Raw genomic sequence first — 25,415 nt, 5'->3', positions numbered from 1 at the left:
TACAGAAGAGAATTCTCTAGCGTGTAGAGCTGAGCTCGGTCCTTCTTGTTTCCATGTGATCACTAAATTTACTGCTTTAGATAAGGACTGAATCAAAGTGAATTCTTTGGGTCTCCAGTGTCAGTTGCCTAATAGGTAGATCCTAATAATGGTGATGAAAATGGTAGCGGCTGACATATTTGAGCACTCACTATCCTGTGTGCAAGGTCCTGTGCCGAGTATTTCAATATTTTAATTTAATCATAAAAAATCCTTAGAAATAAGGTCTTTTCTCCTACTTTACAGGTGAGGACATGAAGCAAAGCTTCAAACATGCATCAAGCCCTGACTTGGTTTCATCCCCAGAGCTAGATTCTGGAGATACAGAGATGAATCAGACAGTCTTTACCCTCCAAGAGTTTACAGTCTAGGAGGGAAGAGGAAAATGAAAAATTACGATTCAAGTTAATAAGCGCAATAGCAGAATGAGAATTAGCCTTTTGCTATCAAATGACGGCAGATATCCATCCTCTCCAAAGCCCAAGGGATGCCTTAAAAATAATGTCAGCACTTAACTTCTGCAGTCTTCCTCCTAACCACCTATAACCCCAATTTAGTCAGGAGAAAACATCAGCAAATTTCAATAGAAGGATATTCTAGAATATACCTGACAAGCACTCATCTAAACTCTCAAGGTCATCAAAGACAAAGAAAACCTGAGGGATTGTCATAGCCAAGAGGAGCCTCAGGAGACGTGATGACGAAACATAAGGTGGTATCCTGGTGCAATCCCGAAAGAGGCAGTGGAGATTAGGTAAAACCTAAAGAAATCTGAATAAAGCATGGACTTCAGCTAATAATAATGTGCCAATAATTGTTTGTTAATGATAACAAATGGACCATACTAATATAAGATGTTAACAATGTGGAAACTGACTATTGGGTGCATGGGAACTCTCTATACTATTGTCTCAAGTTTTCTGTAAATCAAAGTGTTCTAAAATATAAAGCCCATTGAAAATGATAATGTCACCCTTACCATAAGGGTTGTGAGTGACTGTCAGGAGAGTGGGGTGGGCAAGGCAGGGCAGCTGAGCCAAGGAGCTCATTTATAGTGGGAGGTAAAGAGGGGAGGATGGTATGTCCGGTTTCGGAGCTACCGCCCTGGAGACTCTGGTGGGGAAGCCCAAATGTCCAACGGGCAGCTGAGGAGTGTAGCACCCAGGGGAGGGCAAGAGGAGAGCTGAGCGCAAGACACACACTTGGGAGTCATCGTGCATGTAGGTGGTAGTTGAAGCACTCGAGGTCCTAAACACCATTTTGGAGATGAGCAGCCAGCAACCAACTCTGTTATTACTGTGTGACGGATGAGCCGGGGGAGGCCGGGGGAGAGCCAGCGTGATTATAACTGCAGAACAGCTGGAGCCTTTCATCCTTGGGGGGAGCCAAATCATCCTTGGGGGCACAAACACTGTGTTTTCCTTATTCTGGAAGGCATTTCCCGAGACAAACTCTGGATCTGATAATTACGCTGGTTAGTAAGCTGATCTAGCCTCAGCTGCATAGACAGGGATCCCACAACAAAATGCTCTCATGTTATTCAATACACTGGCTTTTCCTAAAAAAGGAAACATTTTCATTCTTTCTTCTGTAGTAGGTTTAGGGTAATTATGTTAGATGAAACTATTTTGATAACCATCTTTCTTGAGGACACAGCACCTCAGTAGTTTTAAAACCTAAGTTAATTAGATAGCTGTTAACAAAAGCTTCCATTAAAAAAAAAAAAATCCTCAAAAGCTGCACCCCAGACTCCTGCTATAGCAGAGGAGTCAATGCTAAGTACAGCTTTTATCATCAAACTGGCACTTTTGTCTAGTTAATCATAGATGTCTGCTGCCTCTGAGATGGAGAAGGCACCCCCCCAAACACACACACAACTCTTACCCCCAAGGATGAAAGACCCATCACCACTTAAAAACCGTGTTTTTCACCTGACAATCCCAGCGAGCTGGGTCTTATATATACTACTAACATATTAACTTTACTTATTCAAGGCCTGCCTAGTTTGTAGGAAAAAGCCATATCTTAGAAATGGAAGGGGGTTAGTCTTAGTTAAGCCTGAGGTAAATATCCCAGTGAGCACGAAAGGGTGTGTAGAATTATTTAGAGGTGGGCAAAATGGCCAGGCTCCTAGAAATGTTCCCAGCAATGGATTCTCAGAAATGCAGTCTCATGGCTAAAAGCAAATGATGCTTCCGATATCCTTTATAAAGCCTCCCCACCCCACCCCAAACACGTAAGCAAGCACAAGCACGTGAGAACACACACACACACACACACACACACACACACACACACACACACACCTCTTTGACTTCCAAGCTGGGCAGTTTCATCCACTTTCAGAGAAAGAAAAAGTTGGTAGCTAGAAAGGCTGCCAGGTAGCTTTGGCTCCTGGCAGAAGGCAGTTTGATCTTTGGCCACAGGCAGCCTGCATCTGAGCTCCTGCTCTGTGTCTCATGGGCTCGGTCACCTCACGTGTGCTGCCTAGCTCCTCTGAGTCTCCTTCTTCAAGAAATGGGGATAAAGATGCTCCTGTCAACTCAACGAACACACATTTAATGTCTTCCAAGTACCAGGCACTGTGCTGGGATACAGTGGTGAGCAAGAAAAACACGACCGCCCTGCTCAGAGACTGGCATGTTTCAGGGAGGCACTGTGAACTTCAGGGATATCCAGCGTGCACGCGATCACCGAGTACACAATATTACTGTGCTTTTCTCCCACACCAAGATGCACAGTTGAACTTGAGCAAAAGGATAGTCTAATGACAGGACACTCGGCTGCACTAGGCCTAGGAAAGAAGGGTGTTAGTTTACAGAGCCCCAAAAGACTTTCATAGCAAAAACACGTTGAAGGGCCAATGTTCTTTGGAGTCATAAAGAGCTGGCCCTGAATGATTTGCCTTGTCCCTTACGATCTATAATGACATTGTATAATTTCTATACTGTCTTTGAGGGTAAATATTCTCATTTGTAAACTGGAGCTATTTTTAGTAATTCCTACCTCAGGCTGATGCTGTATGTGATAAAGGAAATATTGTATGTGAGAGGGCTTGTCCAAGAGCTAAGCGACACCCACATGGGAGGTATTATTGATTATTTCCATTATCATTAATGAGTAAACACCAGCTATGACAGCAGCTGCCATGTGGTACCTTTGGGGCTGGTTTTCTGGGCTGAGGTATTGCAGCAGAGACGTTAACACATTTCATAGGCTCCAGAATGACATCCAATTAGTAGGAAGGTTTGTAAATACGTCTCTGATATAATTAGGAACAAGCCCGAGGATTGTGATTTTCCTGTAAATAACAGCAACGAAGACCATGGCACGGAGAGAAGGCCTGAGAATGGCCTTTCCCAAATCCTCAAGAGCAATGGCAGCAGTGTTTCTCACCCACGGTGGGTCCACTTGGTCTCTAGTCTCAATTGACTCGATCCCTCCCCATTTCAGAGATTGAAGGGCAGAGCACGTACACGGCACAATTGTACGTCGATCTCAGAAACTGCCCTCACCAGTAATCAACCCAATCATCTGAGGCTGATTTCTTTTGAGTCTTACAATCCCAGCTGAACTCCAGGCTGAGCCGAGGGACCACTGCAGAGCCCGGGGAACCTTCGTGATCTCCACAGACTGGCATTTTAATCCTCATAGTCCTGGAGGTCTGAGTTGGTCTGAAGAGTTTTCATCCTGTCTTTTAAGAGGCCCTGGAATGCTCATGTGAATAGACTCTTGGAGAGCATCTCAGATGTTCCAGAGTTTTAAAGGTGGGCTTGCAGCAATTCCCCTGCACTAGAACAATATAGTAAAACTCACCAGGGCTTAGTTATGCCAAACTACCATAGTTTCATGAATTCCTCATCAAGTTTCATACCCCTGTACCTTGCACGTGCTTTCATTCTGCTTGGGGCTCCTCTGCCTGCCTGTAGATTCCCTATTCATCCTTTAAAACCTAGCTCAAGGGTCCCTCTGTGGAAACCCTGACTCCCACCCTCTCACCACTCCACCAACAGCTCTGGCTTCAAATAGTGAGTTCTGAAGAAGTGATTATTGTTTTCTCAAATTCTTGGAGTTGACCTGGTTTCTTCTCTAGCTTCTGACAATTAGACCAAGTGCAATGCAGGAGGCTGGAAATCAACTATGCAGTTGTGAAACCTTTGATTTGAAGCAAGATTTCAGGTTGCTCAAATGTGAGTTATATAACCTTTGCATTGTGTAATGGGCAGGAGGACCTCACTGTCAGCAGAGATTTGGAGGCTCTATCTGTTGTCACAACACCTCTGCCTCACTTCCACTGAGGCCATTACACCTCCCAGCCCCAGCATAGGTCCTGGTCCAAAGCAGGCACTCAACACAGATATTCTGTTTCTGAGGGACAAGAGAACAAACTCAGGGTGTGGGGGGGAAAGGATCCTGGGAGTCCTTTCCCCATCTTCTCTACAAAACTTAGTGACCCATTTGCAGAAACCCGTCTTGGCTGCCTTGGAAGCTATTTCCCCATTTTAAGATCATAATCAGGACCGAGGAGGCAGTCTCATTATTGATGAAGCTGACTCTTTAGCAGTAGGCGTTTGGGTGAAAGACGCCATCACACAGCACACAGTGGTAATTATTATATCATTACTAATGGCTTTTGTTTTGCTTTTCTATGGTATGGGAAACATTGTTTAAAATTCTCGAAATACAATGCCCATTCCACATTCATTCTTTCTACTTTTTCTATTTGGATATCCTTCTGCGAAAGATTTCTACCAGGAGAAAGGGCTAGACCCAGAAAAATTAGAACTTGAACCCTCCCATGGTAAATCAGGCTAAAGGGGACCAAAGCCATCTCATCCCCCTGAGATGTGGAACAGTTGGCAAGCCATGGTTTTCATTCCACTTCAATCCATCTCCATGCTTCCTTCACCTGGGGCCTTTCTTTGCCTCTCAACCAGAGGTGGTCTTTCTTTCTCCACACCTTTTCTTTCTAAAGACTCTTATCCCACCTGTTGGAGTGTTTTACTATTCTTAGCATATGAAGAACTCCTTAGTTTTGGACCATGTAACCACATGGTTGCGTGGAGAACATACACTCTGGAGATAGACAAGTATGGGTTCAATGTCTTCTGTCATTGATTACCTGTGTGACATTAGGTGAGGTACTCAAAATTTCTGAATTGGTTTCATCATCTACGAAACAGGGATAATACAACCTACTTTGCAAGTTAGTTATGATGATGGAGTAAGATACCATGATTGAAGGGTTTGGCAGTACAAGTTAGTGCTCTGGGATTAGCCAGCCTCCCCCACAAACCAGCAGGTAAGTCCTGTCAAGTTATTTAACCTTCTAAGCCTCAGTTTCCTCTTGCGTAATATAAGGCCAATAGGGCCCTTCTTATAAAGTTTTGAGAGGATTAAATGAGCTAATATATGTAAAAAGCTTTCCGCATTACTTGATACAAAGAGAATGCTCAATATATGTTGGCTATTCTCAGCACTCCATCCATTTTCATTTCCCTCTCTTCCACCCTGACCTGAAGCATCCCACACAGCGCTTGGCACAGAGGCGGCAGATGCTGTTGAAACGAAATGATGTTAGGCTGCACATCTCATCACATAAAGCCTTGGGTGTTCACTTCCCCTGTTCCAATGTGATACAGTCCCCAGGATTTTTCTTAGTTTTCCCTTGAAATTAGTTTCCTTATTTAAAAGGAAGACCTCAGCTAAAATATCAAGAGTTAGCTAGCTTAAAGGAGAAGGGGAGTAAGGGTTATGATTGAACACACAGGAGAGAGAGAGAGAGAGAGAGAGAGAGAGAGAGAGAGAGAGAGAGAGAGAGAGAGATTGGGGGAAGGGACAGAGAATGTTCTGGAAGAAGTTTGGTAGGTTAATCTTGCACAGATCGCGATGCTCCACCTACACACATACATATTGTATTTGGAGACACAGTCACTGTCCCCAGGCTGCTGGTGGTGGTGGGAGGATGGTTTGGGGTTGACACATTCCTTACCTCACCAGAAAGCTTTGGCGCACAGGAATCTGTGACCAGGATGGACCCGGCCCCACAGCACTGTTCATAAGAAGCCCAGTGAGGTCCCTCTTAGCCCCACAAGCTGGCAACCCCAATGCCCAGAGCCTGCTTCTCCAGAAGCCAAGTATGTCATTCTTAGTCAGAATCATTCCCTCTCAGCGTCCTTGGGGGCCACAGCCAGGCCCCTCCACACTCGGTCTGGCAGCAGAGCCCAGTGAAAGGCAGTTGCTGGGCCATGGGCCATGCTGGCCTTGGCCGGCTCCCTCTGCTTCCAGTGACTCAAGCCCAGCACGCAGCCTGCGGAAGGACTGAGCGCCCCGGGTCTCTGCTGCAATTAGAGCATGTAATTGGAAAATCCAAGAGGACTCTATTGGGAGAATTCTCTTTGCACTTAAACCCAAGCAATTCTTAGAAACCATCCAGAAATCCATGCCTGCAGCAACATTTCCTTAGTCTCAGAACCATCTTTGCGGGGGCATGGGCCGGGAAGAGAACCCTGTACTGTCTTCCTTTAGTTCTTTTATTCCTGGATGTAAATAGAAATCCAAATCTAATCTGGAAAGGGCTCCAAGGTCAAGGACATGACCTACTCATACAGGGGTTTCAGAAATTTCTACCAAAAAGTTAGGTAACTGCTTTGGCCCACCCATCCTTCCAGATACCATTGCCTTATGGGGCCCACAGGAGACTGCATCTACTCACCCACCCATGATGGTTTCAGGTTTTGGAAATCATGCTTTAGAATAAAATGCAGTGTAGCTTCTCCAAAACGTGTTAATACAATAGGTCATGTTCCACTTCATTTTTCAACTTACAAATCTAAGAAAATATGGGCGCTTTGCATTCTACTTTTCCCCAGGATATTCAGGAAATAGTATATCTGTGGTTTCCTTACATTAAGCAAAATTTCTTCACTTCCTTTCTTCCCTCCATCCCATCCTGGAGTTGGGCTTTGCTCTGCAAACCTTTACTGAACAGAAGAAGGTCTTCGTGCTATGGCATTGCCTCCCACATTTCCTGGCTATTCTCTTTTCTGCAATAAAAGTCCACCAGGTATGTTCGTATTTTGTTCATGGTTCCACTTACCAGCCCCATGCTGGAAACAAGCACTTCCCAATGCTTCCTCCCTCCCTTTTCCTTCCAGTATACATTTCTTTTTAAAAATTGAGATGTAACATACACGCAATAAGTCTCACAAATCTCTGGTGTACAGCTCAGTGACGTTTTTGCTTACATACATACATACACATACATCTGTGTAACAACCATTCTTACTACGACATTGACCATTTCCAGCACCCAAAGCCTCCGGTGTGTCTCTTGCCTTCAATATCTCCCACCAAGGGCAATCACTATTCTGACTGTAGTTTTGCCTGTCCTTGAACTTCGCATAAATGAAATCATACACCATGTATACTTTTGTGTCAGATTTCCAATGTTTTTCTACAGGGAATTCACCTTCTAGACACTTGAGAGGCACTGAACAAATATGCATTGAAATGATTGCATAAAAGCTCCATGTAGGAAGCTGATTTTTTTTTTAAAGAACGTCTGTTTTAAAGGAAAGACTTTCAGGGCCAGACCAGATCTTCTCCAATAAGGACATTAAGGGCATTAGCAAAACTAATGCTCATAGGTAATATTTAAAAAGACGATGAATATGAAAGGTACTTTCCAGTCCTGTTCCCTGCTCCTTAGCACCCACAATAAAGGAACTAAATTCTTCCTGCTGACAGGTTCACACTAGTATATCATTTTTGGATTATTTTTGAAGAGGAGCCCATCCCCAGGGAAGAGGCACCACTCTGGAGCCAGAGGCTGGATTTGAGTCTGTGTTGGCACCACCATGAGGGTGGCACAGTGGAAAGAGTCGGGGAACCATGGTTAACATGCCTCCTAGTTGTGTTTGCTGGGAGAGTTGCTCAGCATTTCAGCCTCAGTTTGCTAATCCATAAAAAAAAATGCACTGAGTGGATTAAAGGAAATAATGGCTGTAAATGTGCAACGAGACTATAAAGCACTAAAGAAAAATTAGTTCCCCAAACTAGTTGTGATGGTTCAATTTATATGTCAACTTTGCTGGGTCATGGTGTCCAGATATTTGGTCAAACCTTATTTTGGCTGTTTTTGTGAAGGTGTTTTTTTTGGGTGAGGTTAACACTTAAACTGGTAGATTTTAAGTAAAGCAGGTTACCCTCCAAATTATGGTGGGCCACATACAATCAATTGAAGGCCTTAATAAAACAAAGAATGATCTCTGAGTAAGAATGAATTATCCCAGCAGGTGGCCTTTGAACTTGAACTGCCTCTTCCCTGGGTCTACAGCTTGAGGGACTACCCTGTAGATCTTGGACTTACCAAGCCTCCACTATCACATGAGCCAATTCCTTAAAACAAATCTATCTATACCTATGCCTATACCTATACCTGTATCAATATCTATATACACATGCATTTTATTGGTTCTGTTTCTCTGGAGAATCCTGAGAACCATTTAGTTTATTGATACTAACGTTTTCCTATTTATTTTGTTTTCTCTTTTATTCCAGATGCTATTTAGTTTGTTTCTTTTCTAAATCACTAAAGAATATATTTAAATCACATTTTCTTTGTTTGTATTGTTATTAAAGCCATTTTAAGTAATAGTTTTTATTTCTATTATTTACTTGACCACCATCCATGAGTGAGGAAGGGGACGTAACTTTCTTGTACACACACTATGCATTGCACTCTGAGCTAGGTTGTTAGTGATATTTAGAACTGTTACTTCTTACCACCCATGGATCTTGGTATACATGTTTCTAGACTTGTTGGCTCACTGTTAGACACACTCCACCTTCCATGACACCAGGGTCATGCTGAAATTCCTCCAGAAGACTCAGTGTAAACCCAGGAGACCAGTTGAGTGTACCCAGCTTTGTTTGATACCTAGCATCTCTCTTTCTTCCCATGGTAGTGAACCAATAGGGTCAAATGTAAAACTTCCTGAAATCTCTTCGTTCTTCCCCTAACACAAAGTTTCAATCCAGATTTATTTCTTGTAGACCCCTCCTTATCTTTTCTTGGCCATGCCAATCTGAGAGCCTGCCAGGCAAATGGTATAGCCTTCGTGCCTTACTGCTCTGTAGGGCCTCTGCAAAGGGAACTACTCACCCCAGCCCAAATGATGGCCAGTTGTGTGTCTTTGATGGCCGCAAAGCAGGTCAGCATGCTGTCAGACAAAAGGAAGTGGGACCATTGTGGTGTGTGTCTTCTGTCATAAAAAACAACAACAAGAACAAAAATGTGTTCACATTCTTGGATTGCTTCACTGGCACATGCATAATTTTAGATTAAAAAAAAAATCCCATGTGATCAGATTTCTTTAGCTTTATTATCATCTAACTTTGTTGCATCATGAATTGAGAATACGATGGGTAGAATTTCAGTTTAGATTACTGAGTTCATCTCAGGGCTCTATGTGCTCTCTCCTTCCTCCCTCCTTATCCATTTCTTCTTTTACAGAAGTTATAATAGGGTGAGGGACTATTTCCCAGTTTTTTAAATGTAGTTTTTCCTGGTGTAAATCAGCTCTATATAAATATTTCCTCTTTCATTTGTAGGAAGGATGCTTAGATCTTTGATTCCTACATTGGTCTTATAGCTATAGGTCTATGCCGTTCAGTCAAGTACTAATAATCTAAAATAATATTATTTGTTATGTGAACTTGGGTAGTGATATACTCTCTCAGTGCCTCACTTTCCTTGTTTGTAAAGAAGTGACAATAATATTCACCTTTCAGTGGGGTTGTGGTAAGGATTTACAATAATATATTTTTTTAATGGTTCATTATATTATGAGCTTTCAAACTTACAGCTATCTTAGATATGTGCTTTTGTGCATATCAAATCTTTCATTTAAAAGAAACAAAATAATGTTTGGGAGGCACTGGATATGGTGCTGGATATGGTAAGTGCTGAATAATGGAGTTATCGTTTTATTATTACAGGTTCAAACTACATATGAGAAGAAAAGTCTGAAACAAGCATTTAAAGTGCTCTGTGAAAGCCCTGTGTGAGGCATCGTAGGACATCCACAGATGCATACATAGCAACTTCCCACCCACTCCCACTAGCTTGCCATCTAGCTGTGGCAGCACATAAACATGGGTAGCCAGTCAAGGCATATGCCCAGTCCGTACTTTAGAATAGCGCTTCCTAAACTCTTCCATGTCATAGCACACGAAGAAAATAAGAGTATTTATATAGTATACTAGAGCAGGTTGGAGGGCGCCTGCGGGTGTTTATATGGGACTGGGTTAAAAACAAAAAATCGCTATTTTTTCTTTATATGAGGTTGGTGCAAAAGTAATTGCAGTTTTTGCAATTATTTTTAACCTTTCAAACCACAATTCCTTTTGCACCAACCTAATATTGTGACGAAACACATTTTATAGAATATGTTAAATATTGAATTTATATAAAACTCCCAAATAAGTGCTTTTAAAATTTCCAATGAGTAATTGAGCTTGCATCCATTAATATAACTTTTAAAATATCACTCCTTACGCTTGAAATGACTGCGCAATCCTTGACCATGAGAGCTTAATGATTGTCTCTTTACATTTTTGACCATAAACCAAAAACTTTTTATATAGCGGTGCTTCAAATTATAAGACATTTACATCACAGTTTAACATTTTCTAGAATTGAAATTATCTTTAAAGAACCTAAGAGCTCTTCCTTTTTTATCGGTAAATCATGAATCATGTGTGATAATGCAAGTGGATTTCAAATCCAATGGAACTTCTTTATGTCATGGGTTTCAGAATAACGACGAAGCTGCAGTTTGTATGAGATGCAGGGATTCTTACAGCAAACACCTTTTAGCCAGTTAGTAAACCACTAAAAGGACTTATCGGCCATGAATGAAAAGAGGCATCTAGTCCATGTGAAACTAGAGACGAGCTACTACGTGTTGCTGCACCCACCAGGATCTCCCATTGGGCCTCCCAGGTCTGCCCGGCCCTGACCGCACATGTGACCGTTCCCCAAACCCCTAGAACCTCTGGAACAGAAACTCCTCCGGCAGCTCCACGTGTCCTTGTTCACAGGACAGTCATATTACAGGGCCTGGCCTGGGGACGGGCCCTAACCCACAGCCCCATGGACTCGCATATTACATGTGGCTCATTAAAGGTTATGGTGAATAAAGATGATTATGGTACCTCTGAATAGGTACATCTGACCTGCATAGAGGAGTGGACTTTCGTAAAAGTTGGGATATACCCAAGTAAGTGTGACACACAGGAGAATGCCTTCCATCTATATGTAGGAGGTGGGAGGGAAAAGTTTGCAAACTACTGAGGTGGAGGCCAGGACTTTGGAGCCTGGTGTGGGGTTAGAAAGCATCCAGTTGAAGCCCCTCATTTTACAAATTAGAGGAGGACTGGGATCCAGAGGGAGAAGGGGGCTACCCTCTGGTCACATGGGGGTATGGGTAGATGTACGTAACCCCCCAGCTCCTTCCAATGCAAACAAAGCAGATTCCAAGATCCCCAATGGAAGACGGAGGCCCAGTCATTGAGCCTGAGACACAGACCCCCAGGGAGCCTGCCCTGTGCTGTGTTCTCACCCATAATCACTTTGGGTCCTTCATTTGTATTTTTTTAGTGTTTAGGACTAAGAATATAGGCATTTTGGAGGAGAAGCTACACATTACTTTGGAGAAGAATAAATATACTACTTGGTAAAAAAAGAAATAAAGGGCTGAGCTAGTCTGGGGGTGAGAGACCCTACTCTGAAGTCCCTGGTTTAGACAAGAGTTAAATGTTCTATCTGGTCTAGTGGTCTAACCCCCTAGGTGCATAAAACCCTTGCTGCATAAACGTGCTTTCTTCACCAGAAGGCAGTCTGTCCTTTTGGTACCTTTTCCTGACATGAATGAATTCAATATAGATTCCGAGAGAGAGAGAGAGAGAGAGAGAGAGAGAGAGAGAGAGAGAGAGAGAGAGAGAGAGAGAGAGAGCGCGCGCAGAGCTTAGTGGTTACCCACGTGTGTGTAGGTTCAAGCTGTCTGGCTTTAAATTCCACGTTACCATGTCCTACCCATGTGACCGGGAGATTACTTAAGATCTAAGCTTCAGCTTTATCACCTATAAAATGGAAACAACTTGCCTGATTGCTTTACTCTGTATTAGAGTATCTCAGCTTTGGCACTAGTAACATTTGGGGCAGACAATTCCTTGTTGGGGGGGTGCGGGGGGGGTGCTGTCCTGTGCATTGTTTAGGACCGTCCTAGTCTTTACACACTAGAAGCAGTACTTCCTCCCTCCCCTGAGTTGTGATAGTTAAACCATCTCTAGACGTTGTCAAATGTCCCCTGGGGGGAACATTTGTAAGGCACATGCCTGGCATGTAGCATTGTGGTTCTGACCTGGCTCCAGACCCATCTTTTCCACTTCTGAAAAGCCATTCAAACTTTCTGAGAATTATTTCTTCATTTTAAAACAGGGAATATCATCCCTACTGGGTCTACCTCATTGCACAATTATGAAAATCCAATGAGATCTCTGAAATAAAAATGCCAGGGAAACCATCAAAGCTGTCAGTCGCTGCCTTGACACACTAGTACTGTGTGGTGGACAGTTTGGTAATGAGGCTGCATGACTGAGTTTAAATCCCTTCTAATGTTCAAAGTGACTTGTGATATCAAAGCACTCAATACATTTTAACTTCTATTGTTATCACCTCCATTTTACAGACGAGGAAGTTGAGGCTCAGAGAGGTAAGGGAACATGACCAACGTTACACAGCATGGTGTACGGAGTCAGGGTTGAATTCAGAAAACATTAACTGCAAAGTTGGTGCTATGTCCACGACACTCGTGTGCTTCCCAGTGAACACAAGTGTCATGATTAGAATGATAGCAGCCCCTTCTGCTACCGTGTTTCTCCGAAAATAAGACCTAGCTGGACCATCAGCTCTAATACGTCTTTTGTAGCAAAAATTAATATGACTCAGTCTTATTTTACTATAAGACTGGGTCTATAATATAATATAATATAATGTATATAATGTAAAATATAATATAGTATAATATAATGTAATGTAATATAATACCCGGCCTATAATATAATAAAATATAATACTGGGTCTTATATTAATTTTTGCTCCAAAAGATGCATTAGAGCTGATGGTCCAGCTAGGTCTTATTTTCAGGGAAACACGGCAGCAAAGGGAGTTGCCATTTATAAAACAGATGTCCGTTTTTTGGTCAGAGTTGGAGGAAATACCACAGGATAATAGGTCAAGATAATTCAGATACTTTTCTACTACTTTCAATTCAGAAAAGAGATGTCTCCTTAGGAACCGCTTGAAGGAAGTTGTAAATATAAAGGCAGAGCCAACCCCATCTCTATGCTATGAATCACTCACTTGGAGGGTTCAGTTTGCCTTCCACATCTGGGCTCTTATTTTTAACTTTGCAAGCCTAGGTGTCTTCCTAGGGGAAACCCCCCTGGTGCCTGCAGCCTCTCACAAGTTGAGGCTGTCAGCTGCCTGTCCTGTGAGCACCCAGCAGGCGGAGGCGGAGCACAGCATGCGGTCCTCTTAGCTGCTTCCCCTGGAGAAAGCTCCTGATAGAGCCTGAGCTCAACAGCCCGTGGTCACCCCTACCCTCTGCCCCCAAATACACTCAGGTCAGTGGCCTTCCAGAGAGGATGTCCCCCTCTGGGTCTTGCCTGACCTTGGAAATTACTCTGAGCAAGAGGAGCCATCTCAAGCCCCCCATTTGTGGTTGTATAATCATAAGGGCAGCCTACCCAGGGCACAGGGGACATCCAATCACAGCCTCTTCCCCCGAGACTCCATTTTGGACACGGGATTCAGGATTCCAGGAAGCTGAGGGCGGGAGCCGTGTGGGAAGATCAGCTGCAGCCCTTTCCAACAGAGACCCAGCCGCAGGGGCAAAGAGGACGTTTCGGGGAGCTGAGGGACAGTGTTGTCCAGAAAGATGCCTGGCAAAGTCCTAAACGTGCGTTGGGAAGTGCAGTGTGGGGAGGGGGGAACATGCATTCTGGAGTCACAGAAACCTGGGTTTGGAATCCCAGACTGGCCAGGTATGAGCTGTCTGACCTTCTACTAATCTTTAGGAAGGATGAGCTTTTTCTATTTTCTTCAGATGCTAAAATATACCCCAAAAGACTAGTTACTGAACCTCTCCAACTCTGTACAGTCAGCTGAGACTACCCAAGCCGGCTGAGGTGAGTGTGCAAACACAGCACCGTACCCAGGACACACGGACGCCTAGTAAGTGCTGGTTCACGTCCTTCCTTCACCAGCTCCATGGAGCACTATGCGCCATTGTCCCCAGAGGGCCATTGTCCCCAGAGGGCCGTTCCTCTGCACATGATAAAGGCACAAGGATGGAGTCTGCAGTCAGTACCCTGCGCTGGTTTCAGTTCCTCTTCTTCTCAGCACGCAATGCTCAGCAAGTCATTTCCCTTCTGTGAGTCCACACCTCACACCTGTAACATGGGGACAAAAGGTACAGGACTGCTGTGCTGACCCATGAGATGACACACCTGACGCAGTGCCTGGCGCAATGAACGTGTTCATACATCTATTCTTTCATGCATCCTTTCTACCTATGTGCTAAGTACTCTAATCGGCTCAGAGATGGGGAACTTCTGAAACTCTTCTTAGCATTGCCTAAGCCAGTATAAATACTGCCACTCACACCAGCTGACACAAGTCACCATTTGTCTCCTCTGTCTTAGCTGCACTCAACTCCAGCCATTGAATTACCTGGGGCCTTTAGAAATATGAGTGCCCAGGTCTTACTACAGAAGATTCTAATGGACTGCCTGAAATGAAACCACTGGTTCTTCTCCAATGGTTCATTTTTCATTTGAAGAAGTCAAAGCTCAGAGAGGTTGAGTGAGTTCCTTGAGGGCAATCAGCTAATACGGACAGAGGATGAGTCCAAGCTAGTTGTCCACAGCGCAACAATCTTCCCTGTTACCCTATGTTCTTTCTTATTGTCTTGGCAACTGTTTTTTCACTCATCTCCCATTCTGTCCCTTTCGGCAACCGCCAGCTTGTTCTCTGTATCTATGGGTCTGTTTCTGTTTTGTTTATTACTCTTTTTTTTGTTTTAATTTCTTTAGATTTCACATAAGCGAAATCATATGGTATTTGTCTTTCTCTGTCTGACTTGTTTCACTTTGCATCATACTTTCTGGGTCCATCCATATTGTCACAAAGGGCAGGATTTCATTCTTTTATATTGTTAAGTAATACTCCGCTGTGTGTGTGTGTGTGTACGCGTGCGTGCACGTGCCACATCTTCTTTATCCATTCATCTTTCGATGAACACTTAGGCTGCTTGCATAGCTTAGTTATTGTAAATAGTGCTGCAGTGAACATAGGGCTGCATATATCTTTTCAAATTAGTGTCTTTATTTTCTTTGGATAAATATGCAGAAGTGGTATTGCTGGGTCATATGGCAGTTCTATTTTTAATTTTTTGAGCAATCTCCATACGGTTTTCCATTGTGGCTGCCCCAATTTGCAATCCCACAAATAGTGCATCAGGATACCCTTTTCTCAACATCCTCCCAACATCCTGCGCTTGATGTTTGCTGATTTATTGATGATAGCCATTCCGACAGTGTGATGTGGTATCTTATGGTGGTTTTGATTTGCATTTCCCATCTTTTCATATATATCTGTTGGCCATCTGTATGTCCTCTTTGGAGAAATGACCATTCAGGTCCTTTGCCCGTTTTTAATTGGAGTGTTTTGGTGTTAAGTTGTATGAATTCCTTATACGTACATTTTGGATATTAACCCCTTATTGGATATATCATTTGTGAATATCTTCTATTCAATAGGTTGTCTTTTCATTTTGTTGATGGTTTCCTTAGCTTTGCAAAAACTTTTTAGTTTGATGTAGTTCCATTTGTTTATTTTTGCTTTTGTTGTCTTTGCTCAAGGAAACATATCTAAAAAGATACTGTTAAGACTGATGTCAAAAAGTTTATTGTCTTCTAGAAGTTTTATAAACGTTTCAGGTCTCACATTTAAGTCTTTATTCCATTTTGAGTTTATTTTTGTATATGGTGTAAGAAAGTGGCCCAGGTTCATTTCTTTTTTCTTTTTTTTTTGCATGTTATCTATCCAGTTTCCCCAACAACATCTATTGAAGAGACTGTCTTTACCCCCTTGTATATTCTTGGCCCCTTTGTCATAGAGCAATTGACCATATAAGTGAAGATTTATTTTGGGGCTCTCTATTCCACTGATCTATATATCTGTTTTTATGTCAGCACCATACTGTTTTAATTACTGTAACTCTGTAGTACAGCTTAAAATCAGGGAGCATGATACTTCCCACTTTGTTCTTTCTCAAGATTTCTTTGGCTATTCAGGGTCGTTTGTGGTTCCATATAAATTTTAGGAGTAGTTGTTCTATTCTCAGCAACTTTTAAGCATTTGATTCACTTGTCTGATTCAAAGAATAAATGAGACTTGAGGAGGGGGTCCCCAGACTTGGCCTCCACAGACCAGAGAGAGAACGTTTCTCTGATTGGCTCAGAATTTCATGGAGCATCTTCATTCCACAGATAATTCCTGAGATATTTGCCATGACCTGTGCAATGGGCTAGGCCTGATGATGCCGTGTGAATGAGACATGGTCCCTCTTCTCGGGGAGCTCATAGCTGGTTCTTAGGAGCCAAATTGTGTCTCCCCTAGAATTCATATGTTGAAGTCTTAAACCCTGGTATCTCCGAATGTGACTGCATTTGGAGATAGGACCTTAAACAAATAATTAAGTTAAAACGAGATCATTAGAGTGGACCCTAACCCAATATGAGTGGTGTCCTTACAAGAAGAGGCGATTAGCTTACAGGTCCACACAGAGGGAAGACCATGTGAAGACCCAGGGAGGAGAAGGCAGCCATCTACAAGACGAGGAGGAGGCCTAGAAGAAACCAACCCTGCCAAAACCTTCATCTTGGACTTTCATTCTCCAGGGCCACGAGGAAATAAATTTTGTTGTTTAAGCCACCCAGTCTGTGGTACTTTGTTATGGCAGCCCTAGAAAACTCACACACGATTCTAAAGGGGAGACAGACAAGTAAGGAATTGGCCAACTAAAATACCCTGTAATAAACATCAGGATGGTCATGAGCTGGGGTTGCTACGTGAGCCCAAAGGATGTCCCCAACCCTGGAGGGAAGGGTTGGGAGGCTGGCAGAGGAGGCTCCACTGATGAAGAAATACTTAAGCTGAGTTTTCAAGAACAAGGAAGAGTTTTCTGGGGGAAGTGGAAGAAGAGTGTAACGCAGGAAACCAAACTAGGGAATGTGAAGGTGTAGAAGTGGGAGAGAGCATACCCTGCTGAACCTGTGGGGTGAGGCAAGTATGGGGGCACGCATGATGAGATGAGAGGTGAGGCTACGAGATAGGCAGGGGCAGGTTATCCAACGCCTTGTGTACGTTCAGCTCAAGGCCAGGTGAACAGGAGCCAACGAATGTCATCATGCAGAGGAGTAGCAGGTCACGTTTGGTAAAGTGGCTCTGATGGTCACGTGAAGGCTGGATTGGAGTGGAGAGACCAAAGGAAAGGAGACCACGGAGGGGCTGCTGCCACAGTCCTAGAGAGCAATGCTGGGGGTCGGAACTAGTGCACAGTTCCAGGGCATGGAGAGGACCCTGTGAGTCCTGGTGCAGAATAAAGCAGGTTGGAGAATTTTTGCTAAGACACTGTGATTGATTAGGTGAGGAGGACAGACGGAGTAGGAGTCAGGAATGACTCCCAGGTTTCTGGCTGGGGCCAGTGGGTAGTAATGGTGACAACCGCTAAGGAAGTTTCGTTCCCTCCTGTCTTAGTTTCTCGTCCCCTTCTGTCTTAGTTCGGACTGCCATCCCAAAACACCCTAGACTGGGTGGCTTGAGCAACTGAAATTCATTTTCTCACAGTTCTGGAGGCTGGAAGTCCAAGGTCAAGGTGGCAGCATAGTCGGTCTCTGGTGAGAGCTGTCTTCCTGATTTACAGAAAGCCGCCTTCACATTCTGTGCTCACGTGACCTTTCCTCAGGTACGTGCTCCTGGGAAGAGACAGAAAACAAATTCTCTGATGTGTTTTCTTACAGAGACACTAATCCCATCAAACCAGGACCCCACCCTCATGATCTCATCTAACTCTAGTTAACTCCAAAAGGCCACATCTCCAAACGCTGTCACATTGGGGTTAATGCTTTAACATACGAATTTGGGGGAATACTATCAATCCATAACACCTCCCCACTGAAAAGAGAAATAATCGTGCCATATTATCTCAGCCATCTCTCTGTGCTGACTGAGTTGAGCCTCTTTGATGATTTTGGGAGGAGACTTGCAAGCACATTTGTTTACATTCATTCATCTATCCTTCCATCCATTGGGAGAGGTGCTAGGAAAGGAGCTTTAAATAGGCAAGCTAGGGCTAAGTTAACTCATAGCTTGAGCTAATAGTGAATACCTTTTCTGGCATAAACATGGAAAACTAGGTTCCTGAGGACCAGGCTAGGTGAGGCCCTGACCTAGAATCGAAATGTCAGTTGAATCAGATGCCCACAGGACCTCACTATTTTGTAGATCCAGGGGCAACGTTCGCAGCATGTTGACCTCAGGTCATGACCATCTCGCTTCTGGACATGAAGGTCTTTAGAGATGACCCCATCTGTCTCCTTTCTCTTTGGGACAGGCTTGCATGAATTCCTCAGGCAGGGGACGGTCTGCTTGCCTGACTCGTAAGTGGCTTGTTGGGATGAATCATGCTCCAATTCGCTCGCTAAGAGGGTTTACTTGTCGGAAAGAATATTCTCTTTGATCTCACGGCTTAGAGTGTTTAGGTTTTGTCCACGTAATCATGTAGCTGGCGTCAAACTCTGCCAGCCTTTAGTTCTTTGAGGCTATATGGCAGTCAAAGGATTTGGGCACTGACCCTCTAGCCGGTGTGGTTGGACTTCAACAGAAACTGGAGCCTGAAGCTTTTCTCCAGTTCTCTGATGATAACTGCTCAATCATTGTAGTTTATTCTAAAGTGGCCCTTACTGCTGAGAGGTGATTGAATGAGTGGGCATCTGAGAAGGACATGGCTCCTTTCCTGAGCCATTCCCACCTGGTGAAAAGAGCCATCTTGATAGACTTTATTTTTGCCTTCCCGCTTTCCAGTTACAGAGCACATTCGTTCTACCAACACTGTAACCACTCAAACAGCTCTGAGAGGTAGAAAGGGTGAGGTCGATGGGTTTAGTTTTGCAAAATAGAAACTTTAACTCGTTAAAGGATTTATCCAATCTCTCATGTGGTAGGAGTTGTGAGGCAAACTAACACTTACTGATATGCCAAAATCTTTGCATATACTAACTTAATCTAGAAACCAACCCAGTGCAGTAGGTTGTCTTATTGTGCCCATTTAAAAGAGGAAGACAGTGAGTCATGAGGAATTTAAATTGCCCATATGTAGCTAAGGCAACATTGACCCCTAGTCTTCTGCTAACTAGTCCAGTGCTTTTACCTGTTACTCTGCATTTAAACTCCCAAGCCTGACTGTCACGCGGAAAATAGTATTTCTGGTTAGGTGTATTCTGGCTAAGAATAACCACAGGTGGGAAAGTGGGCATCTCCCCCATTTGTAGGTAGATATGGAAACTTTCTTTCCTTTGTATATAAAATGAAACAAAGCAGAGACATGAACCCGCTGCCCCACTGCACTTCTGTCAGAAGCCTGAGCATTGCAACAATCAGACATCGTAACCCCAGCCGAGATTCCTCAGGCTTGATTACATCGCTCAAGACCGCAGGCCTGAGTTGCAGGCCCTATGTGAGGAAGGCCACGTCTTCTCGGGCTTGTTGTTTGTGTTCCTCTCCGCATGCACTCTGCGGTCTGGCAAGGAGCTGGGTACGTCAACGGCGGCAGTCCTCTTCAGTTCCTGGTCTGAGTGAGCCCAGCTCAGTTTCTCAGCCTGACAGAAATGAACTGAAAGCAGTAACCTGTCAGACAAAGCACTGCAAGTCCAAAGACATGTAGGCACCAGGTCACTGAATGGGAAGACATTCTTCCGAAAACTGCAAGCATGGGGCAAAGGCTATCACCTCCGCAGCCTCTGGTCTTCCTTCCTGACACTCTCTCTTGGAACCTGGGAGTGCTTGCCTGGGGTTATTTGTGAGGTGGCTGGGTCTTAGCTCTGACAATGTGAAAGGGAGAGCAGTGAGGGCTACTGCGTCAGGTGCTCACAAGCTCCATCTCCTATAACCTCCATCGAACGCCTTCTTTGTGGAGTGGCTGTTGGGGCCCATCTTACAGTTGAGGAAACTAAAGCTCTGAGAGGCATAGTCCTTTGCCTAAAGCAACTGGCTAAACTTGCACTGGAGCCTGAATCTGGTTGGCTGCTAAACCTGTGCTCTTTCCAGCATTCCACATTACCCAGCGGCACACTTGCAGCACTTTCTGTGGCTCATAACACTACCTATTCCGTAAGCCATGGCTATTTAGAGCCAAACCTTTCTCTTCAGGAGAAATGAGCAGTCTAAGGACAACGACCCTCTTGCTTATCCCTTTATCCCTCACCAGATCAAGCCCAGGGCCTTGTAAATAGTTGGTACTCAATAATAGCTTGCTTTTATTAATTTGAATACTTAGATGCACAGATAGCCCATGGTTTGTTCTGCCCAAAGGCCAAACCCCACTGGCCATGGGTGGCATTTTCCTGTGCCCTGCGCTGGTTGACTCTCTTCACTATAACTAGATTTCTCACACATTCTCTTGGGTACCATTCAAGGAATGAACTATTCTATGCAGCAAAGCTCTAATCAGAGGCACGAAAGTAAGCTAGGTTATCTGGGGCAGGTTATATAGGACAGTGGTGATTTGGACTCTGCGAATTCCCAAATCCATGTTGCAAGGTCTGTTTTCAATCTTCAGGCATTGTAGGCATCTCCAGGGGCTGTAAGAAGAATGCTCTCATTTCAGGACAGAGTATAGCCAAGAGCCAACTTGGCAAGGGCCAGAGGGATATAAATTCAGAGTGACAACCTAAAGAACATGGTTTTAATAGAAACATACTTCTATTTCTTCTCAAATCACATGTCGACTGTCTGTTTGCATGGGGAGACTTGAGCTAAAATGAAGATTGTCAGAATTGGTAATTGAGGGGCTCTGCTTTTCCCCATAAAGCTCCCCTGTCTTCCAGATGACAACTATGAGAAATCACTTGGGTGGTTGGGGACTTAGTGAAGTCAGCATTACAGAGCAGCCAGGGCAAACGTAGGTATGATTTGTTTCATGCCAGGGGTACAATTCTGACAAAATTCATTCAAGAAAATGTTAACTAATCCCTGGGCTGTGTTGGGCACATGCTAGATGGCAATGATTCAAAGGTGAACAAGATGCCTCCTTGCGGAGCCTGTGGTCCAGTGGAGGAGGCAGGCAGATGAAGAATTTCCTACATTAGAAGAACTGCAGGTGTCACAATAGGCATGTTTGGGCATGGGAAGGGGAGAAGTGAGAAAGCCAACTTCACAGAGACTGCCTGGGAAGGCTGAACAGGAGTTTGAAGGATGAAGCAGAGGAAAAAGAGCATTCCGGGGAGATGAAGGCATTAGAAAAGAATAGAGTGTTGGGGAACTAACGGAACAGAGTTTGGCTAAGACCACAGTTGTGTTTTTGGACATGGTGGAGAAGTAGGAGCTATCCCTGGAGAATGAGATGGGGGTTAGGTCACACATGGCCTCATACACCACACTAAGAAGTGTGAACTGTCCCCGTGGCAATGGTATAGGAGTGACATGGTCAGAGGTACACAGTGGCTGCATCATGGTGGGTGAAGGAGACTGGGATCCAGGAGACCGTAAGAACAGAAATGGGGCTGATGTGATGGTATAGGCAGGAGGCGATGAAAGTCAGAACAGGGTAGGGCAGTGGGATTGAACAGACAGGAAGGATTAGGGAGATGGCTAAGAGGCAACTTTCAGAGGCTGCTGTGATTACCTGCAGCGAAATCACCTGCTGTGTACCAAAGACCTTCTAGGGCGCCAGGTCTCAGGATACTCCCCGTGCTGTGAGATGCTCTGGTAAAGAGAAATGTACATCCAGGGCCTTACTGTTTACAGGGCTCCTTCATGTGCATTACCTTAGTTGTCATTACAGGAGTCCCCAGAAGCACACATTACTAGTATTTAAAATTAAATTTTGTTTCTTCTGATTATAAAAAAATCTAGAAACAATAATTGTAGAATTCTTGAAATCCTTTTTTTTTTTTTTTTTTTTTTTTTTTTTAAAGGAGGAAATTAGAATTGCCCTAGTACCTAGACTGAGAATTAGTTAGTATGTTGGTAAACCAGTTTCTTATAACACAATGTTAAGTGAAAAAAACCCCCCCCAAAAAAACAAAGCCATGTTTCCATCCCAATTTTATAGCAGTAACAACAAATTATATTTTTCTAGCTTTTGTTGTGGTTATAAAATTGGGACTGAAATATAAATGTTTTACATTCTTTTTTTCTTATTTTAGCATTAGATTGCAAGCACTTTCTATGTTAATAAATCAAATTTGCAAGCCTAGTTTTTCATTGTTACATAGTAGTCTAACATACTGGCATGCTATAATTTATTAAAACAATGATTGGCCAATAGGTCTTGATGAATATTTAGATTATTTCCATACATGAGAATTTTTACTCTCATAAGTATGCTTTGCTAAACACCCTTTAACCTACCTTTCCCCCCTTTCACTTCTAATTATTTTCTTAAAATAAATTCCTAGTGGGTCAAAGGATATGTGCTCATTTCAAAGACTTGGTATTTGTTGCCAAATTGTTCTCTGGAATTGTTCATTCCAATGCACCACACCTACCCACAGTGAAACAGCCAGACTATATTATCCACCTTCTTCAGCATTGATCATTATCTTTCACAAAGTCTTTGTCAATCTGATAGGCATAAACGATATCTTATTACTGCGTTTATTTCTATATCCTTATCACTAGTGTGGTTGAATGCTTTCTCTCACTTGATGGATAATGAAATTGAGAGTTAGTGACTTGTCCGTATTGCAGATCCAGTAAGCGGCCAAGAGTGGACTGTAAGCTTCCCCAGACGGACTCCTCGGGCAGGGCTCTTCTCATTGTGTGATACTGTCCCTTTGGTGTGGGAAGAGTCACTCTGACTTCTTGGTGTTGACTGGGTTTCCTTTCATCAGGGTCACACCCTCAGGAGCTCCTGGTCTGCATGCAAGAGCATGCCCTTCTTCCAGAGGGACAGTAGCTCCCTGAACCTGTCAGAGAAGCCAGCGATGGGGACAGTTCATGCTGTGCTTTGGGTGGAGGCCCCAGGTATGCTATGTGCTTAGATGGCTGGCTGGTTCCCATGGAACCTCTGGATGGAAAATGATGCGAGGAACTGAACCCGTGTTCTTTTGAGAAAGAAAGCCGGGGCTGTCAGCCCTCTGTCGAAAACCCTTCCATATTCCCTCATTGCTTTTAGGATCTGGTCCAGACTCTGGCATGCACGGCTCTGAGCGCCTGTCCCAGCCTACTTCCACTATTCCACACCATGGCCTTTCCAGCCAGCATCACTTGCTCACACGGCATGTTTTCCTAGAATCTGTCTCTTGTCCTTCTGGCCTCAGTTTCAATGTCGCCTTCTTCAAGAAGCTGCGTTTTCTGTGCTACCACAGCCCTCTTAGCTTACTCCACCTACCGTCCTCCCCTGAGGGGGGACTGGCTGTTTATATGTCTGCCTACTCATCCCGGAGCCAAGCACCTGTGCAGCCTTGGCCAAGAGGGCGCACATTCTAAAGGAATATGGACGATGTGTGCTGGAAGTCCCACAGAGAACCTACAGGATTCCATTTGCGATTGGCCCCTGATTCCTCCATTCATACAAGTATTCACTGAAGGGCTACAATGAGCCAGACGCTTTGGGCACAGTGACGTGAACAGACACTCCCTGTTCCAGCACTGAGGCTCTCACGTTGCCAGCAGCTGTGAATGCTGGCGGCTTTCAGCTGTGTCCCTCTTTGGGAATGTCCTCAGCTGCAGAGAGCTGCCTGGCCCAAGGTTTCATCACCCCTCCTGTCCTGGAGGCAGCCTCCATCCCAGGCAGGTCAATGGGAAATTGTCCACAGAGGCCCGACCTCCTTGTTGCAATTTGGAACAACTCCTTCGTGACCACTGCACTGCAGTTCCACTTCTCGGTCTGCTCAGTCCTACTGCCCCCCTCTCCTATAGGGCTTGACCCCAAAGACTCCCCAGTAAACTTCTTGTATGCAAATCTCCGTTGCAGAGTCTGCTTGTGGGGAACGCACCCTGCGACAATGGTAAGCAACACAGACATGACACCTGTTCTCACAGAGCTTCGGGGCTGGCCTTGTCATCATACTCACCTTTGTTTCTTACCAAGGACAAAGCAAGAACATCCAATCCCAATAGGTGGTGCTCACTGTGACACTTGCCAGTGGCCCGAACAAAGGCTCTTGCAGCCACAGCGTTCCCTGCAGCCATCATTAAGGCAAGAATGGAGCTGACTCTGCAGCTTGTGATATTTGTTCCATGAACCTGTCACTGAGTGACTTCTGAGTCCCAGGTGCCTGTGTGGATGCCAGGGACAGATACTTGAGGTGTAGCTCTTGACTTCTAAGGCCACTGTCTGGAGGGGAAGATGGACAAGTAAGCAGACAACTGGGGACATAGGGAGATAAGTGCCCCATTGAAGACCTGCAGAGCTCTGTGGGTGATCTAAGGAGGTGGTGATGGCCTACTTAGGGGTCCAGAGCACGATTCCCAGAGAAGCAGAAGGAGGGGTGCAGGGTGAGGGTGGTGTTGCTGGGAAAGAGAGGGGAAAAGAATTTTAGATTGAAGAAATGGGTGCATAAAAGCACAGAGGGGTGAGTGAACAAGGACGTTTGTATCCATCACTTCATGGAGCGCCACAACTTAATGAGGTCGACTGCAGGGCCCTTCCCCTTACTTTATAGAGAAACTGAGGCCCTGGGAGGATAAGCAGCTTATACATAACCATGTGGCAGGCGGGAGGGGGACATTTTTGTGACTTGAGCCTGAGTCTCTGGCCCCAAATCAATGGTTCTGTCTATCGCACTGGTTAGCAAACACTGAGGTTTTCTTCAATGGCCGGCACTGTGGTCAATGAGGATTAAAAGGACAATATCAAGTCTTGACTCTTGAAGTACTTGCATAAAGGATAAATAAAGTCGATAATGTCATGGGACAGACGCTGGAATAAAGGCCCATGCAAATGCCCTGGGATCACGGCAGAGGTATGCTCTGGAAAACGGTCCTTAGCCCTGTTTAATATTTGGTACCAGTGATTTGG

General features: G+C 44.3%; 1 long non-coding RNA gene across 1 annotated transcript in view; it reads right to left on the bottom strand.

The window, feature by feature from the left end:
• LOC148754975 (uncharacterized) overlaps positions 1 to 25,415 on the bottom strand; it is a 347,388-nt gene that overhangs the window by 58,424 nt on the left and 263,549 nt on the right. Inside the window, exon 2 of the long non-coding RNA XR_016019266.1 lies at positions 9,206 to 9,305. This is a non-coding gene — a long non-coding RNA (uncharacterized LOC148754975). The remainder of the gene's footprint in view (positions 1 to 9,205; positions 9,306 to 25,415) is intronic.

Source organism: Rhinolophus sinicus, chromosome 16 (genome assembly GCF_057876585.1).
Source record: "Rhinolophus sinicus isolate RSI-liver-muscle chromosome 16, RSI-T2T, whole genome shotgun sequence".
NCBI lineage: Eukaryota > Metazoa > Chordata > Mammalia > Chiroptera > Rhinolophidae > Rhinolophus > Rhinolophus sinicus.
Note: the sequence above shows the minus strand (reverse complement) of the source record. Positions and strands in the feature narration are given on the sequence as shown.